At 33.6% G+C, this 18,571-nt stretch overlaps 1 long non-coding RNA gene across 6 annotated transcripts; it reads right to left on the reverse strand.

The window, feature by feature from the left end:
• Positions 1-1,669: 1,669 nt before the first annotated feature.
• Positions 1,670-15,390, reverse strand: LOC146899074 (uncharacterized). Of its 6 annotated transcripts, XR_015022919.1 has the most exons (9): positions 15,261-15,390; positions 3,936-13,707; positions 3,776-3,815; positions 3,640-3,657; positions 3,424-3,482; positions 3,013-3,111; positions 2,807-2,884; positions 2,565-2,674; positions 1,670-2,476 (listed from the first exon to the last, which is right to left on the reverse strand). It is a non-coding gene; the product is annotated as an uncharacterized LOC146899074 (long non-coding RNA). The 6 variants fall into 6 exon arrangements; XR_015022917.1 differs by having other exon boundaries at positions 3,776-13,707; XR_015022916.1 differs by having other exon boundaries at positions 1,670-1,918; positions 2,055-2,120; positions 2,240-2,476; positions 3,424-13,707.
• Positions 15,391-18,571: the final 3,181 nt, after the last annotated feature.

Genomic DNA, 18,571 nt, shown 5'->3' on the forward strand with positions numbered 1-18,571 from the left:
CACATTCTCGGATTCTTGCCCAAAGTTCCAAATCACTCTGTATGATTTTGCTAATGTGCACTTTTGGCCCAAAGTTCCAAATTTGATTTTGGAACCTCCTCTTTGTAGAGGTAGCTTCTTGAAAAGCACAATAGCATCTAATATCATAAATAGTACTACAACCAAATTAAAGTTTCAATGACTAACTATCAAATAAGATAGTAAAGAAAAATACTAGCCAACTAATAGATACGTTATGTATTCCCAACCAGTACTTCTCCAAAGTCCTTGAAACTGAACAAGTGTTCATGCATCCTTAGATTCATCGATATCGTCAATGTCATCAAAAGAGTGAACAACTTCCACATGTTCTTGCATCTTAATCCTTACATGTTATGAGTTATTTAGTCAAACAGATAAAAAAAAAACTTGTAAATCAAACTACAGAATCAAATCTAATATCGATATGAAATATTCTAGATTAAAGTGAAAAGTCAAACCTAACATGAGTTTACAAGTTTATTGATTGTAAGACATCAATCAAAGAAATGTTAAATTTAAAGTAAACATCATCATACTCACATTAAACTGTCGTGTTTTTTCCTTCACAAGGATAGTAAGAAAAAACTTGAAAATGGACATGCAATTTAAAATCAGAAAGCTAACAATCAAAAAACATGTTTAGACTTCTAAAAATAACCATGTATAAACCAATATTTCATTAAAAAAACATGTTTAGATCTCTAAAAACAACAAGTATAAACCAATATTGTGACCTTGAAGAACCATGCACAAAAAACATAAAATCAGTAAGCTAAGAATCAAAAACATGTTTAAACCTCTCAAAAATAGAAACCATGTTTAAACCAATATGTTGATAAAAAAAAAAAAACATGTTTAGATCTCTAAAAAAAAATAAAAAAATGCTCAAACCAATATTGTGACCTTGAAATGATTGTTATTAGTACAAACAACATGCAAGCTAATCTCAGTAAGCTAACAAACAAAAAGAATGATTTTTTGAACGAAAAAAAATACTAAAACCTTTATAATCAACGATTTATATAAGTAAAAACCTTTATAAAAACAAGTAGTGAATCGCAAAGAACCATAATCGATTTTAAGCTAACGACCGGCTAGAATCAAATCAATTTTAAGCAAAAGACTGATGGAAGAATCTCATATGAATGCCTTGCAAGAGCTCAAAAACGATTTTAAGATACGGATTTGCTAAAATCAAAATTGTTTAGGAATTTAAAAATTCAAATTAATTCATCACATATTAAAAAAAAATCTAAATTGTAAAGTTATTATTCATAATGTTTTAAACATGTCTACAAAAATTATTAAAAAATTGAAAGATAAGTAAACAACTTAAAAATTCAGAAAAACAATTGCAAGAAATTTTTATAGGGAAGAAAATATGTGATGGCTTAAAAATATTCTATGGAAGATAATTTTAAAAACCGACAGAACTAAACTTCGCAAAACAAAAAGTATTTTTTAATGAAAACAAGCACATGTTAAGGATTCTACATAGAAAAATTCCTTAGTTTTGTAATGCAAGATTATTAGATTTAGACAGCCGAATCGAACCTATAACAAGTTGCTTTGATTATAAAAATCTGTTATAATTGGTTCAATTTAATTATCTAACATCAGTTGATTGTTCTCTCTAAAGCAAACAAAGTTTGAACTTAATTAATAAACTAAAATATGAAAACCCAAATTCTAAAGTTGGTACATTTGCAAATTAGTATATCCATTAGTATTTTCTTTTCTTTTTTGGTAAACATATATCAAACAGTATGAAATAGAAAACAGATAGCTTAGTTCCTTTCCTTACCAATCGTCTTTCAAAGATACATTAAACATACAACTTGTCTTAAGATAGCTTAGTTCCTTTCCTTACCAATCGTCTTCCAAAGACTGCTACCTCCTGTGATCATGTTTACCAGATCACCATCAGTTACTCGCCCGAGTATGCGAAAAAAACTAAGTGAGAGAACTAGGCCAAGCGGGACAAATGGTTCCGGCATAATAAATGGCTATTTCTGCTATAACAAAGAGCGTACACTGTTTAAACAGGAAGTAAATTGAAACTTGAAAACCTTAACGCAGGCTGCCAAAAACTCATCATCCTACATAGTCAACAGACACAGAGATTACAACAGAATCTTGTTCAACTAATGCTAGTCCTCACCGGAAGATCAGCCAACAGAAAGATAACGAAAAAAATATACATTTTGTCTGAAGCTACCTTTGCGGTAATCTCATCCACCACCCATGATAGGTTTTTAAGCTATAAGTCCAGCCCTCTTTGTTAAGAATGAAGTATACGTAAACCATTCGATAAAGTCCCAAAACCAAGATTGATGCTGTAGAGGAAGAAAGCAAAGAGGTATGTTCTAGAATCTTGGTTGTTCATAACAAACACAATGCAAAGATACGCCGTAAGAAAATGACTGGTTTTTTCCAAAAGCTCTTCACAACCCACCTGCATTTGCAATGACTACGATGTAATGTAATACAAAGAACCAACCCAAGTAGAATGAACAAAAGATATGTAACTCGGTAGAAATCACCTTTGAAGCCTAGCATACTGTTTGATCTGTACTAAAGAGAAGTATAACTATCCATCAAAAGTGGTATGGAAAAGCTTCCCCAAACTAAGACGCCAAAATCCCAGTTTTTCCTAACACAGATCACGGATAAAGTAAGGTCAAATCCATAGAACATTGTACTCTATCCAGACTAACAAGGCCGAACACTATAATAAAGAAACAAACACACTATCCATCAACCCATCAAAATTCTTGTTCCTCACCACAGTGTTACGAGGAATTTGTTGATATTGTAATACTTAAGAATCATAAATTCTAAAGCTCTTCTTATACCCAGATTCCTGATAAACAACACAAAAATCAACATTACCACATCACACCATGAAAAGAAAACAATTCCAATCTAGAAAAATTTATTCAAGGAAAAACGAATCGTTTAAACCCAGAGCTCATACCAACTCCTTAATACCACAGCCTATACCATCCAACACAACTTTCATAGGCTATCTCGGCTTTAACAACCAAGCAGAACTTCTTAATCTCGCATAGCTTTTGCAGTCCCATCTCCCTATGACAGACACATGGAACTTAAGGAATCAAGAAAACTAGATCCCCAAGAGACAAATGTGACGAATTAGAGTGGAGATCACCAAATGAAAGTCTACCGATACAATTAAGACACAGCCAATTGCAGAACTTCTTAAACTTATGACTCCATACTGTGACAAAGGTACAGATTCGGGGCAGAAGTTTCTTATTCTAATATATCACAAATAACAAGAAAGAATGGCAGATTTCAAGAACAAAAAAACTCCAAACCAAGCAGTCCAGAATTCCTCAGCGCAGTCTTATCACAAGGCTAAATAGATAGTAAATTAACCTCTGGCTTCCACAGACCACAGCACACCAAATATTCATAGTCTGTCTCCCATGTAACACCTAAATATAAAATTCAAAAGAACAGAGGGAAGTTGCAGAGTCTCAAACAAATGACTAAAATTTAGCATAAACACAACCAGCAGAAGAACATGAGCAATTTCATCCAATTTGATAGATCTTATACTCTGAAACAACAATTTATGCTTCCACCTAATACCTGAGGAATCTTTGGTCACTGTACCAAAAAGGATATCATTTTAGCACACATCATAAATCAGAAATAACAAAACGTAAAAGAATATCATCACCCCCTATCCAAGACAAACAACACCTAACCAAATTGTCCAAAATACCTCGCCTGGGCAGGGTTTCTCCAGAATCTTGAATGGTAAACTGTAGATTAAGACTCAAGTTATGGATAGAGGACACACGTAAACTCAACACTAGAAGAAATAAGTATTACTTAAAAATGACCGATTTATCCTAAAAATGGAAGGGGGAGTATATGATAACCTTATCCTAAGATTTTACAAAGGAAATTGGAAGCTTCCGTTTGATAATAGAGGAGTCCTTGCGCCACTGTAAGGAAGATGATATCGTTGGAGGAGTATACATCATAAATAAAAAATAAGAACGTAGACAACAAACATACAAGAATATCATCTCTCCCCATTGAACGCAGCATCAAAACAAACAGAACTTGATCAATAGGAAGGGAAGAGCCGCTCCAGAATCTTGTAGGCTAAACCACTGGGTAAAACTCAAGTTACCCATACAGAAACACAAAAGCATCAACACTAAAGAAATACATAGAACTTATAAATGACTAATTATAAATGAAAGGGAAGTCTGTGATAAATAAACTCACGCTAACTAGCTTCCACAAAGGAATTGAGAAGCGTTGATGCTGAAATGACTATGCTGAAATGTAACGAATTCATAATCTGGGTAGATAGCACAAAATTAAAGCCTAGAAAATATGTAACACAGCAAACAAAGCATTCTGGTTCATGGGTCCTTGTTAATTTGTTCACAAAAGATAAGCAGTACAAAGCAGCAAAGACAGTTATTTTCAATTTCTCCACTTTCCAGACAGAAAATCGAAAAGGTGCAGTGTGATTGAGAAAGAAGGAAACATTTGTGGTACATCAAACACATGTAACACTAACCCTGTCAACACCAGAAGAAAATGTACAGAAAATTACGCTGTGACAAATAGGTTATAAGTTATAACAAAAAGAACTAAAAGAGAAAGAATAGTAGCCTGATTCCTCTATCAAGTTGAAGATGAGCAGCATAACAAAGAGAGGCCCCATCAAGCTTTCCCAGCTTCTCTAGAATCGCATAAACTTTTGCACTGTCGCATATCGAAAACCCAATGTAGGACAAACGATTGTAAGAAGGAAGTAGTATTGATGGTAACAGCTTCTAAGGGTGAACTTCTCAATTGAACATCAGTAAAAATCGGTAGAAAAGAAAGGAACCGAACGGAATGTTACTGTTTTTTAACACTACACTGCAACAAAACATCATATTTCAATTTTACATGTATGAAAATAAAAGTCAGAACCAAATCAAAACTTGGAATCAAGAAGTCATGAAAGAATATGAATACAAAAGATGAATATCAAACAAGAGAAAATTAAAACGAGAAGGAATCGCTGTTCCCAAATAACCTTCCCTGCAACACGAGGAAATTAAAAACCAAGAAAAATATTTGCTTTCAAAAGACTATTAAGAATTATTGAAAACTAAGAGATTTTAGAAGAGATCACCAAATCAAAACTCGAGCTCCACGCTATAAAGAAAAGAGAATATTAATTTGACAAACAATGCTGCAGAAAAACAGGCTCACAATTCAATTCCTAATTTCTTGCAATCAAATTCCAAAAATAAAAATATTAAATAATGACCATTGAAGAAATTTGAATTATCTATCTGTAGTCTTTTCGTTTCTTATGCATTATAAAGTTATAATAAAATCAAGAATCTCAAATTTCTGCAGATAAGGAGGTATCAGCTCGCTGCAAAATGGATAAAAATGCATATCTCATTTTTAACAGCACAGCTCGTCAAAAAACTATACAAATAACCTAACGAGAATTGGAATAACAGTAACTAAAACCAAAATAATTCATCCAAAGCAGGTGATCGTTAAAATAAGTACAGCAACCTCCAAGATCGAAACCAGCAATAACCAAATCAAACCTCAACATTAAGAAACAAAAGTAACCGAGGAAAAAAAAGTAAGAACACAAAAACTTGAAGATCAAACAAGAAGAAGGTAGAACCAAAACAGAAAATTACCTTTTTAGACTCAATTGGCAACATCCGAAACAGAAAATTCACATCAGAACTCCAGCAATGTTTCATGTTTTGCAAAACATTAACATTACCATACAAATATCAATACCTTAAAACAGAAAATTCACACAAGAACTGCACCATGCTGCCAGAAACACAACAACATCCGTTCATGAAGAATAAGATTTGTCGCAAAAGAGGAATTGGAGTAAACCCAAACAAACTCAATAATCAGATCATCAAAATAAGAACAACAAATGTCTAGATCGAAATCAACAATAAACAAATCAGACCTCATAATCAAGATACCGAAATAACCAACCATACAAGAATAAGAATACAACACATGAAGATCAAACGAGAGGAAGATAGACACGACCGTAAGAGACCGCATGTTCACATATTACCGCTCCTGCAACACCGAAGAGTATATTACAGATCAACAAATACACTAGCAAGTCACATGTAAGAATAAAAATGACCAATTTTGTTCAACCCAAGGCTGAGCAAAGAGTAAGAGATATGACCAGTTTTATCCCAAGGCTGAATGGAAGTAAGTGAATCCCCTGTGTGAAAACTCAAAGGAACCGACGAAAGTGGATTCTAATCATCAAACGAAGACTGAAATGTAAAAAGATAGCCAAGTTAAACTCAGCATAGTACTCGAATTCTGGGTATAGAAAAAACCAAGCTTCAATACTGGAAGAAACACAATCTTATTACCAGCTTGTACAAAAACTCAACTATATGAGAACAAATACGTATACAAATAAGAACAGAGATGACCAATTATATCCCAATGACAAATGAGAAAGGCTGCAAGTCTAGCCCAAGCTTGCAGAGAAGAATCAAGAACCATGGATGCAGAAATGTTTAAATCTATGTTCAGATCACCATATATGATTGTTCATGTGCCCTTGTTAACTAGTTCACAGAAGATAAGTAATTAGCAGTAAAAAGCGGAGGCACTGATCTCCAATCTCTCCACTTCAGAAGGCAAATTTACCAAATTGCATTGTGATTGAGAAAGAAGAGACTTATTTGGCACTAAACATGTAACAATTACCATGTGAACACCGAACGAGACATACAAAAATGTTACGCCGAGACACATAACTATAGAAAAAGCCATGAAAAAGAAACTAGAGTAGCATCATTCTCCGAACCAAATGAATGATCAGCAGAACATAACTACAAAGACATCCCCTACGTAACCTTAATTTCTTCAAAATCTAAAATTAGAAGACGAAGATAGAACCAGAAGAATTCCTAAGTTTAGAGATTAATTCCTGCAACACCAAAAAGTAAATCAAGGAAGATCTGCTCTCATATCAATAAAGATATATTGAAATTGAAAAGAACTTAATAGAGATCACCAAATCACAGCGCTTGGCTCCACGCATGAAGAAGGTTTAGTTTGACAAATTACGCTGCAGAAAACATACTCAAACGTCAATTCTTATGACTACCAATCAAGGACCAAAAACAAAACAATGAAAGAGCCAATGAAGAAATTTATCTAGCTGCTCTCCTTGTCCTTGCATCATAACTGATAAGGTTCTAGATATCAAGACTTCACAGAGCTCACTGAAAATTAAATCTTTGTACAAATAATTCTTGATTAAAATTCAGTTTGCATGTCTTGCAATCAAAGCCCGAAAAATGTATCTTCTGATTATAAATAATGAATGTATTGCGATCGAAGCCCGGAAAATGTATCTGCTAATTATAAAGAAGTGACACGTGAAAGATCAAACAAAGGGATATATAGATAGAACCAGAAGAAATCATGAGTTCACGTTCTCCCGCAACACCAAAGAGTAAATTAAAAAAAAAAACAAGAGCTCTGAAAATGACAGAAGTTTTGAAAAAGAAATTAATATACATCACCATATCGAGAATGTTATCCGTTGATAAACCACACTGCAGGAATACACGTTTCAAAAACCAGAAATTAAAATAGTAGAACAGCTCATTACAGAAATTTTATTTATCTATCTGCAGCTGTGTCCTTGTTCTTGTATACTATATATCAAGATGTTCAAGACTTCAAGGATCGATGCAAAAAGGATTAACCATTTTGACAAAGGATCGATGTTCAAGACTAGGAAAGACATTATTATTTTGACATACCAGGCTGCAGAAAAACCATGTTCACAGTTCAATTCCTCTCATAGTTAAAAGCTCAAAATTGAAAATAACAAATAATGAATCGTTGAAGAAATTCAATTTATCTATCTGAAGCCACTCTCCATTCGTATATGTTGTGCCAATAATCGCAAAATGTTCTGAATTTCCAGACTTCAGCTCGCTGCAAAACGGATAAACGCATATCTTGATTATCCAATTTTGAAGAACTACATCCAATAATCCAAAAATAAACAAATAATTCTTGAAAAGCGATCCATGACCTCCTGGCCCCAGGGAAATCAATACTCTAGAATCTTGTATGCTCCATACTCACATTCCTGATACAAAAACTGCAACTCTAGCAGAGCACATATATACACATGTAAGAAAAAAATGACCAGATTTATTCATCCCAAGGTTGAACAAAGAATAATAGGTATGACCAGATTTATCCCAAGGCTGAACATAAAGTAAGTAAAGCTCTCTGCATGCCACACACACACTTATAGGCCTACTGAAGTTCCTAAATCGAATTAATCCTAGCAACATTCAAAAGTGTATATCAAATCACGTATCCTTGTTAATTATGTGACAGAAGATAAGTAATAGAACCCAATTTCTCCATTTCAGAAGGAAAACTGCACCATGACAAACAGTTGTAGAGAAATACAACAAAAAGAAGGAAGATAGTTTATTTCACCAAACCAAGCCGCTGTTTGACATTCAAGTTAGAAAAAGTGCCCAACAAAGCCGTCCGAATTTCTCAAGGAATGTGTGAACTTCGCATTGTCAGATTACATGTCAAAAAACTAAAAATGTAAGACAACAGCAGTATGAAGAGATAAGAACACCTACGGCTAGACTTTTCAAATATAACCACAACCCTCCCCGCACATGAAGGAGTAAATCGAGAAGACGGAACAGTAAAACAAAATAAAATTGATCCACAATTTGTATGCTTGACCAGGTCACCATGAAATCCAGAGTGAGCCGAAATAAACCAGTACACTTCATAATACATAACGTGGTTGTTCTAAGATACATTAACTAGGGATGATTTAATGTATCAAGTTTTGCTAAACATGACAATTTCCTGAAATAAATAGAAAAATCACATCAGAACTCCAGCTATGTTTCAAAGTTCCGCAAAACATTACTATTACCTATTGCTCAAATAGAAATACCTTAACAGGAAATTCGCACCAAAACTACACCATGCTGCCAACATATTAAAAATGTTCCTCTGTTATTTGTCGTAACAGAGGAATTAGAGAACAATTAATTGGAACCCAAACAAACTAAACAATCAAATCGTTAAAATAAGAACTGCAAACGTCAAGATTGGAAACAACAATAAACAAATCAAACCTTCAAATAATCAAACTAGAAAAGAATAAGAATACACCACATGAGGATCAAACAAGAGAATGATAGATAGAACCATAAGAAATTGTATTGTCACAGATTATTGCTCCTGCAACACCAAAGAGTAACGAATCAAGAACATTCATACTCTCAGAATAGTTAATATTGAAAACAAAAAGATTATCAAAGATATCACCAAATAAAAATGCTAGGCTCTCTGCTGCGAAGTAAGTTATCGGTTTGACAAACTGTGCTGCAGACAAGAATGTTCAAAATTCAATTTGTATGCTTTGCAATCAAATCCCAGAAATTAAAATAATAAAGGACTTATATTGAAGAAAAATCGTTTATCTAGCAGGAGCCGTTTCGCGTTCTTCTCCGTTGAATTAAGTGCTGTAGATATCAAGACTTCCTTGCTCGCAGTACAACAGATAAACGGATCCTCAGTTATCAAATGAATAGTTATATCGATAAATAACAATAATCAAAAAATAACAAATAATACTCAATAACTGATAGTAAAAGAAGAGCCAAGAACAGCATGGCAGAGTTTGAAATATACGAGCGAAGATTGATTGGATGAATTTACTAGAGATCACCAGAAATATACTCAAGGTTCCATACTCTGAAGGAGGTTATCATTTAGACAAACCAGGCAGCAGAAAAAGCATGTTCACAGTTCAATTCTTCTCATGATCAAAAGCTTAAAATTGAAAACAATAAAGAATGAATCATTGAAGAAATTCAATTTATCTATGTGAAGCCGTTCTCCGTTCGTATCCGTTGTGTCAAGAATCGCAAAATGCTGTAGTTTTTCAGAATTCCGCTCGCTGCAAAATGGTTAAACGCATATCTCAATTATCCAATTATGGAGAACTAAAACCAATAGTTTGAAAATAAACATAGAATTCTTGAAAAACGATCCATAAAAGAAAAGTAGAGACAACTGTGAAAAGAATTTCATAAAGATCACCAAATCAAAATGCTAGGATCCATGCCATGAATTTAATATGAGTGTGACAAACCACACTGCAGAATAAGAATGATCAAAATTCAATATATGCCTCTTGCATTAGAAGTAATAAAGTACAGCAAACACCAAATCTAAACCAACAAAAACAAATTATCAACCAGACGGATCATGAAACCGAAAAAACAAGGAAAAATGAATAAGAGGAAGATACATATAACCATAAGACATCGTATGTTACAAAATTACTTTTCCTCCAACACCAGAGAGTAAAACAAATCAAGAAATATATGATCTTAGAGACGATGAGGAATTTTTGAAAATGAAAAGAATTTAATAGAGATCACCAAACCAACAGTAGGCTCCATGCATCATGAAGGTTATTGGTCTAACAAACCACGCTGCAGGAAAACAAGTTGAAAATTCAATTTGCATGCCTTGCAGTAAAAACCCAGAAATTAAAGTAATAAAGAAGGAATCATTGAATAACCAATTTATCTATATGGAGCCGTTCTCCGTATCCGTATGTCGTATCAAGACGTTCTAGTTATCGAGACTTCTCAGCTCGCTGCAAAACGGCCAAATGTATGTCTCGATTATCCAATGAAGTTTATATGCAATAATCCATAATTACAGAAATAATTCTTGATAACGATAGTAAGAGAATAGTGAAAAGAAGCATAACCCCAAGATCCCGCTTATAGGAAAACCCGCAATTAAGCAATCAGGGAGCAAACAATCTGGCTAATGGATCAAGTAAACTCTAGACTCAAGACATCAAAATAATATATGCTCTCCTGCAGCACTAAACATTGAACAAATTTTTTTTACTTCTAGAGGCTCCAAGCTATGAATGAATGAGATCGTTATTTTGACAAACCACACTGCAGAAAAGCATTTCCAAAATCAATTTGAATGTCTTGCAATCAAAGTCAGATTAAAAATAATAAATAATGGCTCGTTGAAGAAGTTTTAAGAATACGTTGACCTCAGCTGCAAAATTAACAAAATCAATAAAGATTTAAACAAAAACGATTTACTAGATATTATCAAATCAAAACTTGAGGTTCTTTTTTTTTTCTATGAACCACGGAGAAAAACTTGAGGTTCTATGCTATGAAGGAGGTTATTATTTTGACAAAACTAGGCTAAAAAAGAAAGTTCATGATTCAGTTTTTATGTCTTGCATCAAAATTAATTAAGAAAGAGCGATCACCAAGATTGAAACCTCCGAAACATGAAACCAGAAAGGAAAAAGAATACAAAACTCATGATATTATTTCTCCTGAAACACTAGAGTTCACCAAATCAAAAAATATTAACTGATTAATACATAAAGAAACAATATAGAAATTTTGAATACAAAAATAATTTAACAGATATCACCAAATCAAATCCATGCTTAGTTTGACAAATCACCACGCTGGAGGATAATTGAGAACATGTTCAAAAATCAATTTGTGTGCTTACATTCAAATTAAAATAATTAAGAACAATTCAATAAGGAAATTTGATTTATATATCTGGAGCCGTTCTTGTCCCTTGCGTCAAGACGTTTCTCTGTAAAACCAATAAAGGATCTCTCGATTATCAAATAAAGATATATTGAAAATGAAAAGAACCGAACAGAGATCACCAAATTAGTTTTAGTTTGAAAATGAAAAGAATTTTGATGCTACGCACGAAAAAGGATATTAGTTTGACAAGTTATGCTGCAGAAAATGTAGCTCACTGAAAAATTAAATCCCAAAAATTATTCAAATTAAAATTCAATCTGCGTGTCTTGCAATCGAAGCCCAGAAAATGTATCTGCTGATTATAAAGAAGTGACTGATTATAAAAACAACTCATCAAAGATCAAACAAGAGGGAGATAGAAAATTGACACCAGAGAGTAAATAACAAATCAAGAGCACTGAAAATTGATAGAAATTTTGAAAACAAAAAAGACATTAATTTATATCACCAATGAGGAACAACTACAAACCACAGAATTCAATTATATATGTTGCAATCAAAGCCCAGAAATTAAAATAATTGAACAGCTCATTAAAGAAATTTGACTTATCTAACGGCAATCGTTTTCTTGCTCTTTGTATGTTATATCAAGATGTTCAAGACTTCAAGGATCGCTGCAAACAGATTAACGCATCAAGTTTCGCAAAAACTTGCCATTTTCTGAGATTCAGTTGGCAACATCTAAAACAGAAAATTTCCAATTATGTTTGAAGTTTTGCAAAACATCACCATTATCTGACACGCAAATAGCAATACCTTCGAACAAAAAATTCACACCAGAGGTGTTAAAAACAATCAATTGAAACCCAATCAAATCATTAAAATAAGAGCAGTAAATGTCAAGATCAAAAACATCAATCAAATCATTAAAAAAAGAACAGCAATAAAAAACAACAATAAACGAATAAAAACGAATCAAACCTCAGAATCAAGATACCAAAATAACCAACCAGCAAATAATAATAATAAAACACAAGATGAATATAGATAGAGAATCGTAAGAGATAATACGTTCGCAGATTATACTCATGCAGCACCAAAGAGTAAATAACAAACAAAAAAAAAATATATGCTCTCATTATCGATAAAGAAATTTTGAAAACGAAAAGATTTTAATAGATATCACCAAATCGAAACGCTAGGCTCCATGCTACAAAGAAAGTCAATAGTTTGACAACTTGTTCTGCACAAAAAATGTTGAAAATTCAATTTTTCTGCCTTCCAATCAAAGCTCAGAACTTAAAATAATAAAGGCTTCATCAAAGAAAGTCAATAATGAATTGAAGAAATTCAATTTATATCTGAAGCCGTTCTCGGTACGTATATGTTGTGTCAGCAATCGCAAAACGATCTGGATTTCCAGACTTCAGCTCGCTGCAAAACGGATAAACGCATACCTCGATTATCCAAATATGAAGAGCCATATCTAATAATCCAAAAATAAACAAATAATTCTTGAAGAACCAATCCATGAAAGAAAAGTCAGGAGATCCATAATGAACTCCTTGATAGCAGCAGATCAAAGACCCTAGAATCTTGTATGCTTCATACTCACGTTCCTGATACAAAAACATAAAAACTGCAACTCTAGCAGTGCACAAATACAGATGTAAGAAGAAAATGACCAGTTTTACTCATCCCAAGGTTGAACGAAGAGTAAGAGGTATGAACGGAAAGTAAGTAAACCTTTCTGCATATCTCACACTTATAGTCTTACTCCCCTGTAACACCCACACCGAAAACTCAAAGGAACTGACTAAATGTTCACGTCTGAATTTCGATGGCCAAATTAAGCCTCGTTGAAAATATAACTTGTCGATTCATGTAATTAGTTGGCAGAAGATAAATAGTACAGGCAGACGCCCTCATCTCCATTTTCTCAAAATAAACATGTGCAGTGTAACAGAGAAAGGAGATTCCTGTTGAACACTTACCCTGTAACTCCACAAAGTTGTCCAAACCAAGCTGCTAATCCCAGATCATAACTTTCTTGATTTCTCTGGAATTGTGTAAACTTACAAGTCAACAACCTAAATGTAATATTACAGTAGTATTTAAGCGGCCAGAGAACCATAAGGTCGAACTTCTCTGTAATAATAAACTGATAAGATAATGAACCCATCTCTCACCGCACATCAATAGACCTATCTCTCATGTGTAACACACAAAAGACATGGAGTAACTCAATATGACTGGACAGTAGAACTCTACAGAGAATAAATGAGATGAAGACAATTCACAACCTAGAGTGTATCAAAATAAACCTGATTGCTAGATGCTACGCAGAACAGTTTCAAAACACACTGCAATGCAAAAAACAGTGCATGTTTCAATTCACAATTCAGTTGTCGCAAAACAATTACTACCATTATCTGATACTCAATCAGTAACAACTTAGAAGAGAAAATTTACATCAGAACGCGAGGCTTCATGCTATGAAAAAATAACGTTATTAATTACACCTTACACCTATTTCATGATATTACTTGAGGCATCGGTGAAAAGTAGACAAAGAGAACGGAAAGGAAGACAAAGGGAACTCGATTGTAACTCGAGGTGTAATAAGAAAATTCAAAACCTGTTCGTTGCGGAACTAATAAAAACACCAGCTAAATATTTTCCTTTGATTGTGAAAAATCAACGTTGTAATTCTTTTGCTAGTTTCTTTTTTTTTTCTGAAGAAATTTTTCTATTTTTAATTATTCAAAAATACGAAGATATAAGAGTATTCTCTCTATTGTGATTGCCGAATAGAAGTTTAAATCTAACCTTTCTGAAGTTAATATCATGAGTACTTTCCAATAGAAAATTATCAAAGTGATCTCGTACAAGTGCTAATCTGGATCAGACGCTGTTAATTCAAAAAGTTATTCAAAAATGCATAGATATCATTGTAGTTTTTTACACCACTGTTACTTGGTTAATGTTATCTCTATTGTTATTGTTCAACAGAAGTTTAAACTAACCTTACTGAAGTTCAATATCATGGTGATTTCCAACAACAAATTATCAAAGTGATCTGGTACACTTGCTAATCTAGATCAAATGATGTTAATTCGAAAACAGAATTGAAACTAACAAAATTGATCATTAGAACATCTTAAACATAAAAACAGCATTTGCTTAGTTAACACTGTCAGGTCAAACAATCAAAAGATAACTTTCAAAATACATGTACATATAAATATTACAATGACCAGTTCTGTACCAAGTCTAATAGCGTGATAATCTTGACCACAACTTTCACAACACATTAAACATTCCTAAGCAAGAAGCAGGCCTGATTTGTGCACTAAGGAGAAGCAATAAACTCCTCACACTTGATTAAGCAAAGAGATATATTCCATTATCGTGGTTGTTCTTAATAAAAAGAATGCAGGACAGATTAATAGTAAGAAATGGCTGGTTTTGTCCAAAAGCTGAATGGACAGTCTATCATCATGTTCCACACAAGCATTTCACAATCCACCCACATTTGCAATGATCGGGATAAAATACAAAGAACCAATCCAAGCAGAAAGCACAATGGATGTATAACCAAGTAGAAATCACCTTGAAGCCGGTGCACTCAGAAAAACCAATTTATTCTGATGCACATCATCAAATAATAAAGGCTATAGAAAAGCTCCCCTAATAAAGACAGTCATCCGGACAATAAGTGACCACCAAAGCTGTCCAAAACAGATTACAGATACAGGCAGGTCAAACCATCACAAGGGAATATCTACTCCACTGACAAAGCTACAAATTTGGGACAGAAGATTCTTATTCTTATATAACTAGAAAAGACAGCAGATTACCAACCAGAACATAACACCAACCAAGCTGTCCAGAATTTCATATCCTCTTCGCAGGCAAAATCATATACTCTAGAATCTTGTATGCTTCAATAATCATGCACCTGATGGCAAAAACACATATATCCATCACTAGCATGAGACATATCAAAGGAAAAATATCCCTAATGTCGTATCATATACATACAACTATGTAAAAAATTACTGATCTATCACACGGCCGAATGGATAGTATGTAAAACTTCGATACTTGCAACAAACCATCAGAGGACCCCTCTATCCCAAATCCCAACAAAAAAAAAAACACAGCTAGAAAACTACCAGTTTTATCCCAAGGCTGAACGGAACCTTGCTTCCTGCCACATTTTTAGGTTTCTCCTCCGTTACACTCACACAGAAAACTCAGAAACTAAAAAGGCAGAAGCTGACTATCAAACGAAGATGGAAATATTAAGAATCTTGATAAAAATGACCAAATTATAGCCTAGCAACAATAGGGAGTATGTGACACAGCCTGTAGAAGACGTTGATTCGGTGGAACCAATTTCCATCGAATGTGCAAGATTGTGCAAGATTGTCATGTAGCCATATGATAGAAACAATTTAAGCTACCCCTCTGTAATGAAGAGGATATCTTCATCATCTTTAAATTACAAATAACATTTAAAACAAAAAAACAATATAAGTTGGTCATAGAAACAAGATAAGTAGTACAAAGGACAAAGGCACTCATCTCCACCAATTTCTCCCTAAGTTCAGATTGCCAGATTAATCCTAGCAACAGTCGAAAACGTATATCAAATCATGTATTAATTAGTTGACAGAAGTAGTACAAAAGACAGAGGCACTTATCTCCACCAATTTTTCCCCAAGTTCAGATTGCCAAATTAATCCTAGCAACAGTTGAAAATATATGTCAAATCATGCATCCTTGTAACTAGTTGACAGAAGATAAGTTGTACAAAGGAAAGAGGCACTCATCACCAATTTCTCCCTAAGTTCAGATTGCCAACTCATTCCTATCAACAGGCGAAAATGAATATCAAATCATGTATCCTTGTTAAGTAGTTGACAGAAGATAAGTAGTACATGGAGCGGAATCACTCATCTCCACCAATTTCTCCTTAAGTTAGATCGCGAAATTAATCCTAGCAAACAGTCATAAGTGTATATCAAATCAAATATCCTTTATAATACACAAACTGTGGTTATTTTAGTGATGTATCAAGTTTTGCAAAAACATTACCATTTTCTGAGACTCATTTGACGGCATCCAAAACAGAAAATTCATATCAGAACTCCAGTTATGTTTCCAAGTTCCGCAAAACATTACTATTACCCAAACAGCAATACCTTAACGCAAAACAACATCTGTCTACGAAGAATAATATTTGTTGTAACAGAGGTATAAGAGGACAATCAATTGGAACCCAAACAAACTAAACAATCAGATCATCAAAATAAAAACTGCAAACATCAAGCTACTGTAGAATCAACCAGAAAAGAATAAGAATACACCACATAAGGATCAAACAAGAGAGTGATAGATAGATTCGTAAGAAATCGTACATTCACAAATTTTCTCCTGCAACACCGAAGAGTAACGAATCAAGCAATATTCATACTCTCAGAGTAGTTAAAGAAATATTGAAAACAAAAAGATTATGATAGATATCACCAAATAAATACGCTTGGCTCTATGTTGCAAAGTAAGTTATCGGTTTGACAGACCGTGCTGCAGAAAAACATGTTCAAAACTCAGTTTGTATGCCTTGCAATCAAAGCCCAGAAATTAAATTAATAAAGATCTCATTGAAGAAAAATCATTTATCTATCAGGAGCCGTTCCCCGTTCTTGTCCGTTACATTAAGTCTCCTAGATTTGAAGACTTCCCTGCTCGCAGTACAACGGATAAACGAATCTTTGATTATCAAAGTAAGAGTTATATCGAAAAATAGACAAATAATACTCGCTAACTGGTTGTAAAAAAAGAGTCAAAAAGAATGACAGAGTGTGAAATATATGCTCACAGCAGCATTGAACGGATGAATTTACTAGATAGAGATCCCCAGAAAAATACTAAAGGCTCCATACCCAGAAGGAGGTTATTACTTAGACATACCAAGCTGCAGAAAAAGCATGTTCACAGTTCAATTCTTCTCATAATCAAAAGCTTGAAATTAAAACCAATAAAGAATGAATCATTGAAGAAATTCGATTTATCTATTTGAAGTCATTCTCTGTTCATATCTGTTGTGTCAAGAATCGCAAAATGTTTCTAATTTTTCAGAATTCTGCCACTTGCTGCAAAATGGTTAAACATATATCTCGATTATCTAATTATGAAGTAGAACTCAAAGGACTGACAAAAGTGGATGCAAATTACGAAACAAATACTGAAATTAAAAGGAAAACCAAATTATAACCTAGCAACAGTAGACAGTATACGACAGCCTGCAGGAAATGATGATTCATTGTAACAAATTTCCATCCAATTTTCAAGATCGTCATGTAACCATATGAAAGAGGCAATTTAAGGAGGATCATCATCATCATAAATAAAAAATATTGAAATATTAATAAAAGAAAACTATAGAAAGACTGTGTCTCTCATCAAAGTTAAGTCGTCCCTAACAATACGAGAAACACAAAAACTTGAACACAGAAAAAAACACAAAATCATCAACACCAGCTTGTACACAATTAGGACAACAACTCAGAACAAAAACATATACGTATGTATAAGATGACCAAACGAATGAGAAAGTCCGTGTTAATCAAATCCAAGCTTGCAAGACAAGTCGAGAAGCACGAATGCATAAATGTTCACATTAAATTTAGATCGCCAAATTAAACCTCAGAGATTGAAAATTTAACTTGTTGATTCATGTAATTAATTGACAGAAGAAAATAGTACAGAGGAGAAACACTCATCTCCAATTACTCAACTTCAGACAGCAAAATGAACAAGGTTGTTGAACACTTACCCTGCAACACCACAAAGTTGTCTCAATCTCTCCAAAACTCTGTAACCACCACAATTCTCCAAACCAAACCTAAATGTAA

Source organism: Medicago sativa, chromosome 8, assembly GCF_051527215.1.
Source record: "Medicago sativa cultivar Bolivia chromosome 8, Bolivia_mono, whole genome shotgun sequence".
In the NCBI taxonomy this organism is placed as follows: domain Eukaryota; kingdom Viridiplantae; phylum Streptophyta; class Magnoliopsida; order Fabales; family Fabaceae; genus Medicago; species Medicago sativa.